Source organism: Vicia villosa, unplaced genomic scaffold (genome assembly GCF_029867415.1).
Source record: "Vicia villosa cultivar HV-30 ecotype Madison, WI unplaced genomic scaffold, Vvil1.0 ctg.002121F_1_1, whole genome shotgun sequence".
Lineage (NCBI taxonomy): Eukaryota > Viridiplantae > Streptophyta > Magnoliopsida > Fabales > Fabaceae > Vicia > Vicia villosa.
The window spans coordinates 263,656-278,321 of NW_026705846.1; the positions used below are offsets into that span (position 1 = coordinate 263,656).

The 14,666-nt window shown below is 35.1% G+C and overlaps 5 non-coding genes across 5 annotated transcripts; all 5 read left to right on the plus strand.

Annotated features, from left to right (window-relative positions):
* The first annotated feature begins 1,983 nt into the window (after nt 1–1,983).
* Nucleotides 1,984–2,067, plus strand: LOC131637967 (small nucleolar RNA SNORD36). Its single transcript, XR_009294548.1, has one exon. It is a non-coding gene; the product is annotated as a small nucleolar RNA SNORD36 (small nucleolar RNA).
* A 184-nt stretch (nt 2,068–2,251) lies between these two features.
* On the plus strand, nt 2,252–2,336 carry LOC131637966 (small nucleolar RNA SNORD36). The gene has a single exon (XR_009294547.1). It is a non-coding gene; the product is annotated as a small nucleolar RNA SNORD36 (small nucleolar RNA).
* A 212-nt stretch (nt 2,337–2,548) lies between these two features.
* LOC131637970 (small nucleolar RNA SNORD36) lies at nt 2,549–2,632 on the plus strand. Its single transcript, XR_009294550.1, has one exon. It is a non-coding gene; the product is annotated as a small nucleolar RNA SNORD36 (small nucleolar RNA).
* A 1,024-nt stretch (nt 2,633–3,656) lies between these two features.
* LOC131637965 (small nucleolar RNA SNORD36) lies at nt 3,657–3,741 on the plus strand. The gene has a single exon (XR_009294546.1). It is a non-coding gene; the product is annotated as a small nucleolar RNA SNORD36 (small nucleolar RNA).
* A 175-nt stretch (nt 3,742–3,916) lies between these two features.
* LOC131637968 (small nucleolar RNA SNORD36) lies at nt 3,917–4,001 on the plus strand. Its single transcript, XR_009294549.1, has one exon. It is a non-coding gene; the product is annotated as a small nucleolar RNA SNORD36 (small nucleolar RNA).
* Nucleotides 4,002–14,666: the final 10,665 nt, after the last annotated feature.

Below are 14,666 nucleotides of genomic sequence, written 5' to 3' on the forward strand. Positions count from 1 at the left end.
CTCCCCCCAGCACACCTTTAACCGCCCCTCCTATGCCACTGGGAGTCAAAAAAGACCTGGTTCTATCCTTAGAGGTTTTAGAATTGGAAACATGATCCGAATTAGAGCACCAATTATCATCACCACTGTCTACACCAATCTCCCCATCTAACATATTGACAGACAAATCGTCTACTGACTTCAAAGATTCAGACACAGAGCTAGAAGAAATACGGGATTTACGGGTACCTGAATTATTGCGCATCGAGCCAATAACATCTTCCTCCAAGGTGAGCACAAAGTTCTTCCCATCTATGTAGACCTCCATCTTTGTATCTAACACATGAGCCAGCTTAACCCTCACCATCAATCTCGCCGTATCATAATTAGATCCTTCAGCCGTAGATTCATCTAGACAAATAAAAGTCCCCAACAAATTTGCTAAAGTCATAAAAAACTCAACATTCCAAGCATGAATTGGAACACCGTATACGCTAACCCATATGACTCTGCCGTCGTCAATGTCGTATTCGTTCCACCTCCTTATAACTTTGAACCATTGCTTCCACCACGTTTCGCTATCTCCGATTAGATCTTCTATAACTCCCTCTTCCACCTCTTCCAACAAACACATACTTCCCTCCATAGGAGTCACTTTAATCTGAAAGTAACCCTCCATTTCAAAGTGAGTCTGAACATTATAGGTTGAGCTAGGTATCGTAACAAACCCCACGTATGCCTTTTCCAATATGTTTATATCTTCGGCTTTTAAAGAATAATTGAGCATTGGCCGAATAGCTACCTCATCACTGCCCCCTTCCCCGTCATTCAACACGTCTGCATAAGATTTTCTGAAGCCTCTAACTTTCCCAGCTATCCCCCCCTCACCCTTCGACTCCGCCTTCTGAGACTGACCTCCCACACCTTGGTTCTGCTTCGGCCTGCTGTTAAACCCTGAATCGACCCGAGGACGCTCGAATCTTGGAAGATTCGCGTGAATTTTTTTCCCCAAAATCATCACATTATCGCAGCGGATAGCTAACAGTCTTCCATCCTCCACTTCCTCAAACCTAACAAAACCAAATTTCCTTCCATAACGATTCTTCCTAGGTGAAATGGCCACCTCCACCACCTTCCCTATACACGCAAACAATTCGAAAAAAACCTTTTTCCGTATACGAGTCTGGAAAACTTGAGAAGTAGATTGAAGTCAGCGATGTAACCCCGTTGCTCGCGATTCCGCCACCCCAAGGGAACACATCCCACCGAGAAGTCGAAGCCCTAAAAGACCTCCTCTTGGCCACCTCCCATTCTCCGCCCGACCGTTGCCAATCGGTAGCCATCGGAGAAAATGCAATTTCAAACCCTACCCCCTTCTAGAGAGAGGACAGAGAAAACATCGAAGAGAGAGAATAAAATAAGATCTACAACTTCGGAAAGAGATTATATTTTTCAATTATGATGTTTTTTATATTAATTTAATTTAATTTTTATTACTTATTCGAATTAATTTTCAACCACTAACTTTTATTTTATATTTTCAATTATTTCTTATATTCAATGAATTTTATGTTTTTAATTATCATGTCTTTATAATCTTTTAATTTACTTTTTTAGTTATTTAATCAAACTAATTTTTCTTCCACTAACTTTTAATTTTCTTTTTAGATTATTTCTTATATTCATTGAATTTTATGATTTTAACTATTATTAAAAATAAATCATCTCTTGATAATATTTAGTTATTTTTTTATTTCATAATTTGTTAGCATTTCCCTATTATAATAATAATAATAATAATAAACTATTATATTCCCAATTTTTTATTTAATTTTCTTGGCTTAGTTTTTCTCAATCTCCTAAACGGTATTCCTAGGTTTAAGGCCTTGCAGGAATATAAATAGAGGCATTAGGGTTTCAAGATTTTATTATTTTGAAGCACAAAGCTCCATGCGCTTATCGTTTTCTCATGTTTTTTCCTTCTTTTCATTCCTATGATGATTTGAGCAGATGATGAAAAAAGTGAATAATTGCTTATTGGTTATTCCATGAAGCTTTCATAATCGAGCTTTTTAAAACTGATGCTCAATTCATACAGCCCCTTTCTTCTCCCTCTTGAAAATGTTTTCGTATAATTTTTTTTTTCAGATCCAATATTTTTGAATAGATTATGCTGTTTTTTATTTCAGATCCAATAATTTTTTATAACCTAACATATTATTATGTGAATTTCATTATATATAATGTTGGTGGTTTGAGATTATGATGATTTGAGCAGATGATGAAACAATTTGATTAATTGCTTATTGGTTATTCCATGAAGCTATCATAATCGAGCTTTTTAAAACTGATGCTCAAACAATTTAGTTTTTTCTCTTCTTGTAAATGTTTTTATGCATCCTCCAAACATTTTTTCGTATAAATAATTATTTGTTTTCAGATCCAATAATTCTGAATAGATTGTGCTGTTTTTTATTAGCATTCAGATATTTGATTTTTTTCTACAGAAATACAGATTGATATTTGAAATTTTATTATATATATTTGTGGTTTGAGACTATGATAATTTGAGCCAATGATGAAATAAAAGGTTAATTACTTATTGGTTTTTCCATGAAGTTATCCTAATCGAGCTTTTTAAAACTGATGCTCAAACCAAATTTTCAATCTACTATTGACAGCTTTGTAAAAAAATGTGTTCGAGTCGTCGTTGAACATGGACATAGACATTTGTGATTATTTTGCAGTGTTATTATCAGTATCGATGTCATGTTTGGGTTGTCTATCCGGTTAATTGTCCTTCATAGATCATCTTAGTTGATAGATAATAATATAATTAAAAAACTTATATAATATAATAAAATATAAAAAAGTTATTATAAATATAAGTTAAGATAATTAAATTTGATATAGAAAATCAAATATGAGGTTAATTGGAGATTTTATTTTTTATAGTCATTTTATATATACAGTTAGTTTACTTTTTAATTATTTAAGCAAACTAAATTTTGTCTCACTAACTTTTCTTTTTATTTTTTAAAATTATTTCTTGTATTCATTGAATTTTATGTTTTTAATTAACATGATTTTATATTCATTTAAATTAATTGTTTTAATTATATAGTCAACCGAATTTTTCTCCCACTAATTTTTATTTTTTAAAAAAGTATTTCTTAAATTCAATGAATTTTACGTTTTTAATTATTTATTAAAAACTAAAATTTAACTCTTTAACTTTTATTTATTTATTTAATTTTATATATTAAAGAATAATTTTCTAGAATTTCAAAGTGTTAAATAGTATACACCTATTATAAGAAAAAATACATTGAATACACCATTCTCAAGATTTTTTTTGTTGGCATTTCCCAATAAATTAAAATTCCATTTTCCGATTTAATAGGTTGGTATAGTTCTCAATCCCCTAAACGGCGCTAGGGTTTCATCTAATGAATTTTATATTGGTTGTTTCGAAATTCCAAGTGATAGAGTTAAGGACTCTCTCATATATAAATAAAGGCATTAGGGTTTTATGAGTTTATATATTCAAGCACTAATCTCCATACTCTTTAGCTATTATCCCTTTTTATCTTCTTTCTCTTCATATTTTAAATTTCCTTTTTATCTTCTTTCTCTTCATATTTTAAATTTTTTTAGGTTGAAACATGTGCTGATTTGAGCAGATGATGAAAAAATTTGATTAATTGCTTATTGGTTATTCCATGAAGCTATCATAATCGAGCTTTTTAAAACTGATGCTCAAACAATTTAGTTTTTTCTCTTCTTGTAAATGTTTTTATGCATCCTCCAAACATTTTTTCGTATAAAGAATTATTTGTTTTCAGATCCAATAATTCTGAATAGATTATGCTGTTTTTTATTAGCATTCTGATGTTTGATTTTGTTCAACGGAATTACTAATTTACTATGATAATTTGAGCAGATGATGAAATAAAATGATTAATTGCTTATTGGTTATTCCATGAAGCTATCCTAATCGAGCTTTTTAAAACTGATGCTCAAACCAAATAATCAATCTACACTGACAATTCTGAAAAAAATGTGTTTGAGTTGTTGGATACCGACACAAACATTTGTGATTACACTGATGTGTTAGTGTCGGTGTCATGTTTGGGCTGTCTGTCCTTCATATGATTTTAAATTTCAAATGAAACAATATTGTGGCTGTAGTTGCAATTGCAAAATGCCATTTAATATCATATTTTCATTACCAATATTTCTCAAGATTATGTTCTTTTGTATATACCGAAATCCGATTTAATGAAATTTTGTAACAAGAGCAATTAACAATAAGACTTATATTAATTGTTTCATATGTGTGCACTGTTTGCCAATGAATATTATAAAAAATTGTATTATTAATGATAAATTAAGACTAATTATCAAATGAATAACGATTAAATTGTTTCTGTCACTTCCATCTAGTAGTGCCACTTCCACTTGCGGCTGGAATGTCTATTTCTTGCAGTTTAAGTCATCTCTAATCTATTTGAGCTTGAACACGACCAATATATTGATTATTATTTACATTAACAATGCAGTTACTTTCAGTTGTTAAGGAATTATATGTCATTGCTTGATTAGTAATTGATTTAGTAGAAATTATTTGTGATTGTTTAAGCTTATGTTTTAAATGAGGAGGACCATATATTTATTAATTTTAAACTATTCTATTTTTATTTTGTGTGAAGTTAATTTAAATATTTGTCTCCTAATATTTTAAACAAGATCCGCCACTGAACACCACCGTACCGGGCATCTCGCCGTCGCGGACAAGTTCTAACTGTATTATAAATCTACTAAAACTTCTGAGTATCCCCTACCTTTATAAGGATACCACGCACATCTGTGTATTTTTTGACAGATACAATTTCAAACACAAGGCCTGAAAATATTATCCATTTCCACATAAAAATGTAATATACATATTATGCAGTCTCTATTTGTGGTTAAATCTATAGTAAAGCATAAGTTTTCAAAATATTACTCTCCAAAACAAATGAATAACTTTAGAAAAGTAGTTAAGGTTTTGTACCCCATCTTGGATCATGCAATACATGCTCCCTCCCAACATCACCAACTCTCTCTCTCTCTCTCTCTCTCTCTCTCTCTCTCTCTCTCTCTCTCTCTCTCTCTCTCTCTCTCTCTCTCTCTCTCTCTCTCTCTCTCTCTCTCTCTCTCTCTCTCTCTCATTCATTCATTCATTCACCCAAGGTAGTCAAACTCGAGATTCTACGCAAGATCGGGTAGGGGTTATAAGATCGTAAATCGGGGGATCGTAACACGGATCGTAAGATCCTACCAAATTTAAAATTCATATATATTGCATATAATATAAAAAAAAAAAACTTCAAATAACAACAAAGTTACTTTAAAAAACTGAAATTTCATAGGATAATATTCATTGAAACTAATTCAAGACAATTTAAAACAACACAAAACATTCAAAACAGCAGCAAATAACAGTTAAAAACTTCTAAGTTTCAACACCAGAACTTGAAGCCATGTTTGAAAAAAGTTTCTCATAGAATTGTTTTTTGTTTTAACGTGAGATTGTGAGAAGAGGATTTGATGTAGTTATGAAAGAATTAAAGAGAGAGAAAGGAGAATTGATGAGAGGATTAAAGAGTAATGAGAGAGGTGGAGTGAATTAGGGGAGGGAGAATCTGTATTTAAGGGGTTTAACGTGTGGAAATATTGAGTAAAGGAAGGAAAATTAAAGAAAATTTCTTCACCCACCTCCCAACCTTCTTGCCCACCTCTGGTGAATTTACCACAATACCCCTTGTTTCGGAAGTTCATTTCCGAAACTGTACTTTTTTTCTTAAAAAAGGTGTTTTCGGAAATGCATCTCCGAAAACGTGTTTTTTTTAATATAAAATATTGATTTCGGAGATGCATCTCCGAAATAAAGTTACTTTTTCAGAAAATGTGGTGTTTCGGAAGTTCATCTCCGAACGCACCCCCCTTGGGGAATTCGGAAATGAACTTCCGAAAATATGTCTGGACAGAAGAAAATGAAAAACAACAACAATTCGCTTTATTTAATCGGGTGAAGATTACAACGATAATATTACATATAATTAAAGTTACATATTGTTGATCACAAGTAGGTGGGGATGAGTCAACATTTTGATAACATCGTCCGCCGATCTTTGAAGTTTCGCGTCCAACTCGATCGGGCCTTTCGAAGAAAATCGGTCGAACGTTGTCCACAAAACCGCCAAATCTTCGTCGTTCTTGATCTCAAAAGGTGTGAACTTAATGCCTCCCTCGTCGTTAAGCGATCGCGAGCGGTACTCGAGCTTGACAACCTTTCGATTCTCGGGATAGTGCAAAAGCGTGTTGAGCGACGGTATCAACTCCGCAAACGGCGTGTCGCGCGAGAAGCGAAATTGGAACGACATCGGGTAGCCGGTTTCAAAGTAGACGAATGCTAGGTGGGGGTAGGTTTGTGTCATTTGTGTTTTGTGGTGTGGAGAGGATGAAGAAGAGTGTGTATTTATAGACTTATTGGAGCATTGATGGCCTAACAAACCTTATCCTGCCTCAGGGGACATTTCGGAAATGAACTTCCGAAAATAGGAGGCAGACTAGCATATTTCGGAAGTTCATTTCCGAATTATGCAGAAACAGACATAAATTTTGCATTTTGTTGATTGCTTAGTGTGTTGTCTAAATTGAACATATGGAATTGACATTAACCATAAATTAGACAAGCAAGTCATAAAACATAATTATATTATAAATGTATTGAATCGGTCCGATTTTACATGATAAACAACAATACATATAAAAAACGATCCGGAACAAACTAAATTCACCGAACCAATCGGTGGATCCTAAGTCCAAAATAGGCTCATTCTTCGACCGCTCTCTATTTTGCTCGCGCTCTTGGCTCATCATTTCTTCAAACTCCGCCATTCTTGAAACAAAAGGATCCGGCCAAGTCTCCGCCTCATTTGAACGATGTGCGGTCCATTGACAACAAGTAGCCGGTATTGGACACCCCGGTTTCAAAAACACTTGGACGAAGTGCCGCGATCGTAGATACCCGATGCATATGATTCGGCCCAACGAGTCCAATGGCGGTCGACTATGAAGTGGAAAGAAAGTCTCACATAGTCCAAACCTCGTCAAATCGACGCATACAATATCATATGCACTTGCTATGAGATGACCCATATCGGGGAATGACATCCACTTCGAGACCGGAGCGATACCGGTAAGTGGTGGAACAAGTGAATCATGAATTTTTGCAAACTTTTCTTGATTTTCATATAGTCGGCCGTAGATGTCCCGATACGAAGTCAACTCCGCAAGAAGTTCCCGTCGGACTAAAGTGTGATTATTTTCCCCTTTACCGAGCAAACCCGCAACGGCTCGATATCCACAATTGCCGTCTCCTCCAACATCAACGATGTTATCGATATATTTGTGCATAAAAAGTGGCATCTCATCAATGTAGACAATGGGTGATTTTTTTATCGGTGGTGTGCGAGGTGGCTTCGAAATACGGGCACCTTTGTTACCACTACCCTTGGACTTAGGTGTCTCATGAATTTCCGGTAACGATGCATCAACATGTTCAAAGTAGGAAGGAGACCGTTTTGTTGATGTGTCATCTTGTGTAATTTTGGACTTTTTCGGTGCACCTTTAGTCTTAACCGGTTGAGATGGCGGTTTCAAATCGGTGGTCTCCGGAAATGCGATCTTTCGCAATTGTTCTTTTATATGCATTTTTGTTGTGTCGTCCGCTTTAGCAAACTTCTCCAATATCACTTCCAACTCGTCGGAGATGGTGATTTTGGAGTCATTTTCTTTCGGCGGGTCAAAATCATCAAAACGAAGTTTCTTCCAATGGTCGGCTACCTCATCCATGCGTATGGGTGAATTCAAATTCTTTTTTTTTTGCAAGTATACAAGCACATGGTAGACCGTATGTCTTTCTAATCGTGCACCCACATAATGAACTATCCGGCCCCGTCGTCTCCGACCGCTTAGCTTCATGAAACAAAAAATTCAAACCCGTTCGAGATATGTTGTAAATCAATTGGGAGAATAGAATTTGCCCTTTAAACCGGTGTTCCATAACCGTCTTGCTCCGACCGAACGATGTCTGAATTTCATTGTGTTGATTTTCAAGCATTTGGTTCACGGTGTCCCATCCCCGACACAAATTTCCCTTGCTATCACCCAACCACCTCTTGAAGACCGCATGTGCGGATTCAACTCGGTTAGTCGTGGTGCAACCAAGATGTCTAACTCGATTTGTCCAAGCGCACACGACTTTTTCTCTAACTTTGTCAAGAATGGTGGATTCGACATAATGACAAAAAGTCTTAAGGGAACCACACAATGACCTAAAGTGTACCAATTTCTCGGTATACACATCTTCGGAGTAGGCATCCAAAATTTCCCTCCATGCCGCCATTATCCTATCAACCACAACACCGGCTTTAACAACTTTACCATTTTCATCCGGCCTATCTTTTGTCCCAACCGCGGGTTTTAACTTGCTTCTCACGTTGCAAGTTATGTGATACCGGCAAAGTAAAGCGGTAGATGTCGGGAAGACGGTATCGACCGCATTCATCAAAGCATTGTCCCAGTCAGTGACAATGACGTTTGGCATAACCGCTTGATCAACTAACAAAGACTTGCAAATTCCCAAGGCCCACGTAAAGTTGTCTTCTTTTTCACACTCCAAAAAAGCAAACCCCACCGAATAAGTCTTGTCCGTCGAGGTCACACCGACGATCTCTAGAAGAGGAAGCCTATACTTGTTTGTCTTGTACGTCGAATCCATGACTAGAACGGTTGGAAATGTGTTGAACAATTTGATACTTTCGGGATGAGTCCAAAAAATATCACGCACGGTAACTTTGTCCTCGGAGGTTCGGAAGCTTGAAACATAATTGTTATCGCCTAGAAGTTTCAAAAGTTGTTGCATTTCCGACCGAGGGCCCATATTCAAAACCTTGAGATTGTGCCGTTCATTGTAAACTTGCTTGATATTTGAAAAGCTATCCGGTTTCTTACGCTTTAAATCGGCAAGTATGTTGCGAGGCGCCACTTTGACTATCGTTAGGTCCGATATCACATTTCTCTCTTCGCGGGACAAACGACACGCCATTGGATGCCCGTGTAACTTGACATCCAAGGCATGATTATGCATTCCACAAATTACGGTTAACCGCCACAAATCATCAACCCTCCGAGTAGCACGCAACTTAAAGGGACACCCGCACTTTCTCGACCCCGTGTCCTCGTGTTTTAGCACCCGGTTTGATTGTACATAACTACCACCCCGTTCGCAATTCAAAACAACGAAAGCTTTCCGCCTACTATTTCCGTTGTCCGACCTTAAAATAACAATTGCAAATCCATTTTTGTTAGCTTCCTTCCGAACCCAATCAAGCAATTGTTCGCGACACGGGAAGCTCCGATCAATTGTAAAATGTTGCCGAACATCGACCGCATTGATCATAGGAGTAACGTCAATAACCGGATCGTTATTATCTTTGACAATTTCTAGAACTAATACTCCATCGTCTTGCACAATGTTGTCCGGATGCACCATACCTAACAAATGAATAAATTATCAAAAGTTGGCCAAAACTGTTTTTTTTACTGCCAGGCCTATTTTCGGAAGTTCATTTCCGAAATATGTTAGGTAACGTATTTCGGAAATGAACTTCCGAATTATATCAGTGTTCAGCAGAATTTTGTTGAATCAATGTAGTGAAATAGGGAATGAAATAAGTGATGTTTACCTGAAATTGTAGCTTTCTATGATCCCTTTAACGTGATCAACGGTTTGAAACTTGATTTTAGGACGAAAAATGGATGGAGATTGATTGGATTTTGGAGAGGGTTTGGAAAAGTGTTGGAGAAAAATGATGAAATAGTGAAGGAGGGAAATTTGTATATGCAGAAATATTTTCGGAAATGAACTTCCGAAAATATTAACGGTTTTGACATTTTCGGAGGTTCATTTCCGAAGACAAAAAAAATTCAAAAAAAAAAGCGCTTCGGAAGTTCATTTCCGAAGCAGGGGTAGTTTTGGTTTTTCGCTGGGGGTGACCCCCATAGGGAGGTGGCTAAAGAAAAATTCAAATTAAATGACAATAATGATGGATTATATTTGGGAAGTTGGAAATATTAACGTGTGGGAGAAATTAGTAGGAAATATTATTACCTAATAGGCTAGGGCTATTTATTACTGGCAGAAGGAAGCGTTTCAGAATAAAAGAAATATACGAAGCGTTGTTTTTCATTTTTTAGGGTTTTTTCTGAACCGGGTCGCGGACCCGACCCGCGGACCCGAATTCTTGGGGAAGATGAACATAAGCGCCGATTCCAGCGATTTCACGAGAAAGCGCGACGATCTTGGCCGTGCCCACCAAAAAACGATTTTGGCCATACTCCAGCACGGAATAGGGATGCAAGATCGCAGAATCGTCCGATCCTACGAGTTGGATCGCGATTCTGTCTACCATGCATTCACCCTCTACACTTCACCTACCATATAATAACAGCCTCATACACTCCAATATATATGCATATAAAATAAAATATTTTTGGGATTATGATAGGAAGCTAATCCTATCAAGACTATCAATTTAGGGTTCAACAATTAAAAGAGAAAGACATTAAAAATAAACTAAGAAAATAGAGATAAAAAGATAACTTTTGATTTTCATTGATTGATTTTCAAGTGTCCAAGACATTACATATATATAATAATACTAATGGATAGTAAACTAAAGGCCCAATACTAATTAAAGCCCAATTCAACAACATTTAAAGATCCTAAGAATATTCTAGAAAACATTATAAAATAAAATACTAATATAAATTCTACTTCTAATTAATCATAATCCTTACTCTATCATTGCCGTCGGGTTCACTTGAACCTTGTCCTCAAGGTTCTAAAAATACTTTCCGAATTTTTTTCCAGGATCCCATCTCTTAAATTGAAACAAATTAATAAATAGAGATTCCGAGTTAATAATTCGTACAAAACAATTAAGTGGCTCAATAAAGATAACACAAGGAAATGGTAGAATATTCCTTTTCATGAACAGCTGGCTTCCATATATTGGCATTTCTTGGAAAATAAAGTGTTTAGATATAAACATGGCACAACACAGTAACGATTGTGATGCATCTGCACATTTAAGGCGTTGAACAACCAACATTGAATGTTGAGGTGGAATAAAAAAAATTGAACAGAACACGGGGCACATAATGGTTGGATGAGAGATGGTCACACAGATTGTGCTTTCTCCTAATGGTTGAGATAAACTTTTGCAAGAGAGAAGGTGATCTAACGGTGAAAAGTAAATCAAATTTGCTGGAGTCATAACAGCTTGTAATACGGTAAAAGTTGAAATGTCTGGGTACAAGGACAACTTTAACAGCTGAGATGATGGATAAGCAATGTAAAAATTACTACAAGACAATGAAAAATCATTTGAAAGGGGTTTAGTAATTTTCATGCTTAATGAATTCAATGGTGGTGGAGACGATGGCTTTGATGGTTTTGGTTGCAGATCCTGTGGTTTCGCCGGAGTAGTCACCTGAGTTATCACCGGAAAGGATGTCGGGGATACCGTCGGATTTTTCGCCGGAGTAGTCACCTGAGTTATCGCCGGAAAGGATGTCGGGATACCGTCGGATTTTTGTACCGGAGATGCTGTCGGAATGCTTGCCGGAGTAGACACCGGAAATTTCGCCGGAGAAATTATGTGTGAACCAGAATTTTCTTTTTCTTCTGTCTGTTCCTCTACATTTCTCTTGAAAGCATATTTTTCTTTAAATTTTTCATGTGACTTTTTCAGTGAATCAGAAATATTTTGAATCTGTTCTTTCAAATCTTCTCTATATTTGTTTGAGATCTCATGAGTCTCAATCAAATATTGTTTTAGAGTTTCTAACTTTTGGTAAAATGTTTCTTGAAATGAATCTGTGGGCAGGTGAGTTTGCTGGGACATGGTATAGGATGGATGTAAATGAGGTGAAATGGAAGAATGTTAATGAGATGTTGAATCTGATAGCTCTGGTGTGGGTTGATATGAAGGAATAAAAGGAGTTGAGATATTTTGTTGATAGAATGGTGTGTAATAGTCATATGTAGGTTGTAGATGTGGTGTGTATCCATGATTATAGGGTAAATTTTGAGATGAAGTTAAAGGAGAAATGTTTGTGGAATAAGATGGAAATGGAGTAACAGTGGTGATGTTGGGATGATATGGATAAAATTGAGTAGTGAAAGATGGGGGAAATTCATATGTCATTGTAGGGTTTTGGTGTTCAAGAATGAAAGCACCAATTGATAGGAAGCTAATCCTATCAAGACTATCAATTTAGGGTTCAACAATTAAAAGAGAAAGACATTAAGAATAAACTAAGAAAATAGAGATAAAAAGATAACTTTTGATTTTCATTGATTGATTTTCAAGTGTCCAAGACATTACATATATATAATAATACTAATGGATAGTAAACTAAAGGCCCAATACTAATTAAAGCCCAATTCAACAACATTTAAAGATCCTAAGAACATTCTAGAAAACATTATAAAATAAAATACTAATATAAATTCTACTTCTAATTAATCATAATCCTTACTCTATCAGATTATTAGTTGCATCATGCTTATAAGACATTGATATAAGCTACTTTGTTTCGAGTTCATTTTTTGTTTCTATCAACTAATAAGTTTTTTGTTTTTTTTTCCTTCAATGAGCAACTTGCACTCAGATCAAGAGGACGATGAAAACCAATATAAGAATCTTGTCGTCGAGAGAAAAAGAAGGAATCTACTGAATGATAGGTTATGTAATCTTTGCTCGATGATTTCGAGAATCTCAAGGCTTGATAGAGCTTCAATTCTTGGTGGTGCTATTGAGTTTGTGAAGGATTTGCAGAAACAAGTGAAAGAACTTCAAGATGAACTTGGGGAAAATTCAGATGCAGGAACTGAAAGCAACTTCATTGGTGGTTTTCAAACTCAACTAGATAATGTTCCAAAAGAAGAACATGGTTTTCATGTTTGGAATGGCTATGTTTCAAAACAAAAGCAGGAAGATGTTGGTACTGTGATAGAGAGTATAATTTAATATTTAAGTTTATTAGTAATTTATATAAGTTATAGTTTTATTTGTATTGTTATCTATTTGGGCCTTTATTAATATTTGGGCTTTTAGTTTGTTACCTAATAGTAACATTATATATTGTAGTCTCATTGAGACATTAGAGTATCAATGAAAAGAAATGAAATTTATTTTCTTTAGTTAGTTTTTATCTGCTTTTATTTACAGCTTTTATTAGTCTTTCTCTAATTTTGTTAGGTTTAGCTTTTGCTTCCTAACTAAAGAAAATAAATTTCATTTCTTTTCATTGATACTCTAATGTCTCAATGAGACTACAATATATAATGTTACTATTAGGTAACAAACTAAAAGCACAAATATTAATAAAGGCCCAAATAGATAACAATACAAATAAAACTATAACTTATATAAATTACTAATAAACTTAAATATTAAATTATACTCTCTATCATACTGGTACTGACAAACAGACACAACAGATGGAGGTATACCTAACAATTTATCTTATAATAAAATTTCTATATCAATTACTAAGAGTTCGATCGAGGGATAAGTAAAACCTAATCAATGATTGTTTCAGATAATGAGTACTTCCGGTCGATAAACATTGTTCTATTTTTGCTATGAATATTAGTATTGTTTTTTCTCGCAGCACCGACACCTCTGAAAATAGGTTTGACTGTGTGTGTCAGAGCCGACACAACAGTGACACTTAAATTATTGATTTTTTCAAATTATTACCAGTATTCCAGTATCTTGGTAGTGTCTTGTCTGGTGGCTGTGTCCGTGTTTCATTGATTTATTTTGTACGTTGTTTCTATTTCTTTTATAATGGAGGTAACTTATAGTGCAAGAAATGGATATTGCAGCCACAAGTGGAAGTGGAACTAATAGATGGGAATGAGTATTCTCTGAAGGTGTTATGTGAGCATAGACTTGGTGGATTTGTGAGGTTGATGGAAGCATTGAACAGTTTAGGCATGGATGTAGTACATGCCAGAATAACCATCGACAAAGGTCTTGTTTCAAATGTTTTCAAAGTTGAGGTAAATATAATTTATTTACGAAACATAGCAACTTTATTAATCCATTATTATATAAATACTAAATAGCATAGTATTTGATTATAATTATGAGCAGAAAAAGGAGAGTGAAATAGTTGAGGCTGAAGATGTAAGAGATTCATTGTTGGAGCTGACAAGGAACAGATCTGCATGTTGGAGTGATGAGATGACAGCAACATCATCTGAGAATGGTGTCATCAGTAAGGACCAACATGATCAACAGAATAATGCTGCCTAGCCTACCATACACACCAATTTCATAGTTAAATTTTCCATAATTGTTCTTAGTTTGTCATTTATTAAGTTTTTTTTTTTTTACATTGTTGAATCCATACTTTGGTAAGGACAATGAAAATAATTGAAGAGGTTGTTGCCAATATGCATATTGTGCACTCTTTATATCAATTAAAAACATATTAATTATTAAGTTTTGATATTTTATCAATATATCTGTAATGTTATATTTTTTTGTAAGGGGACA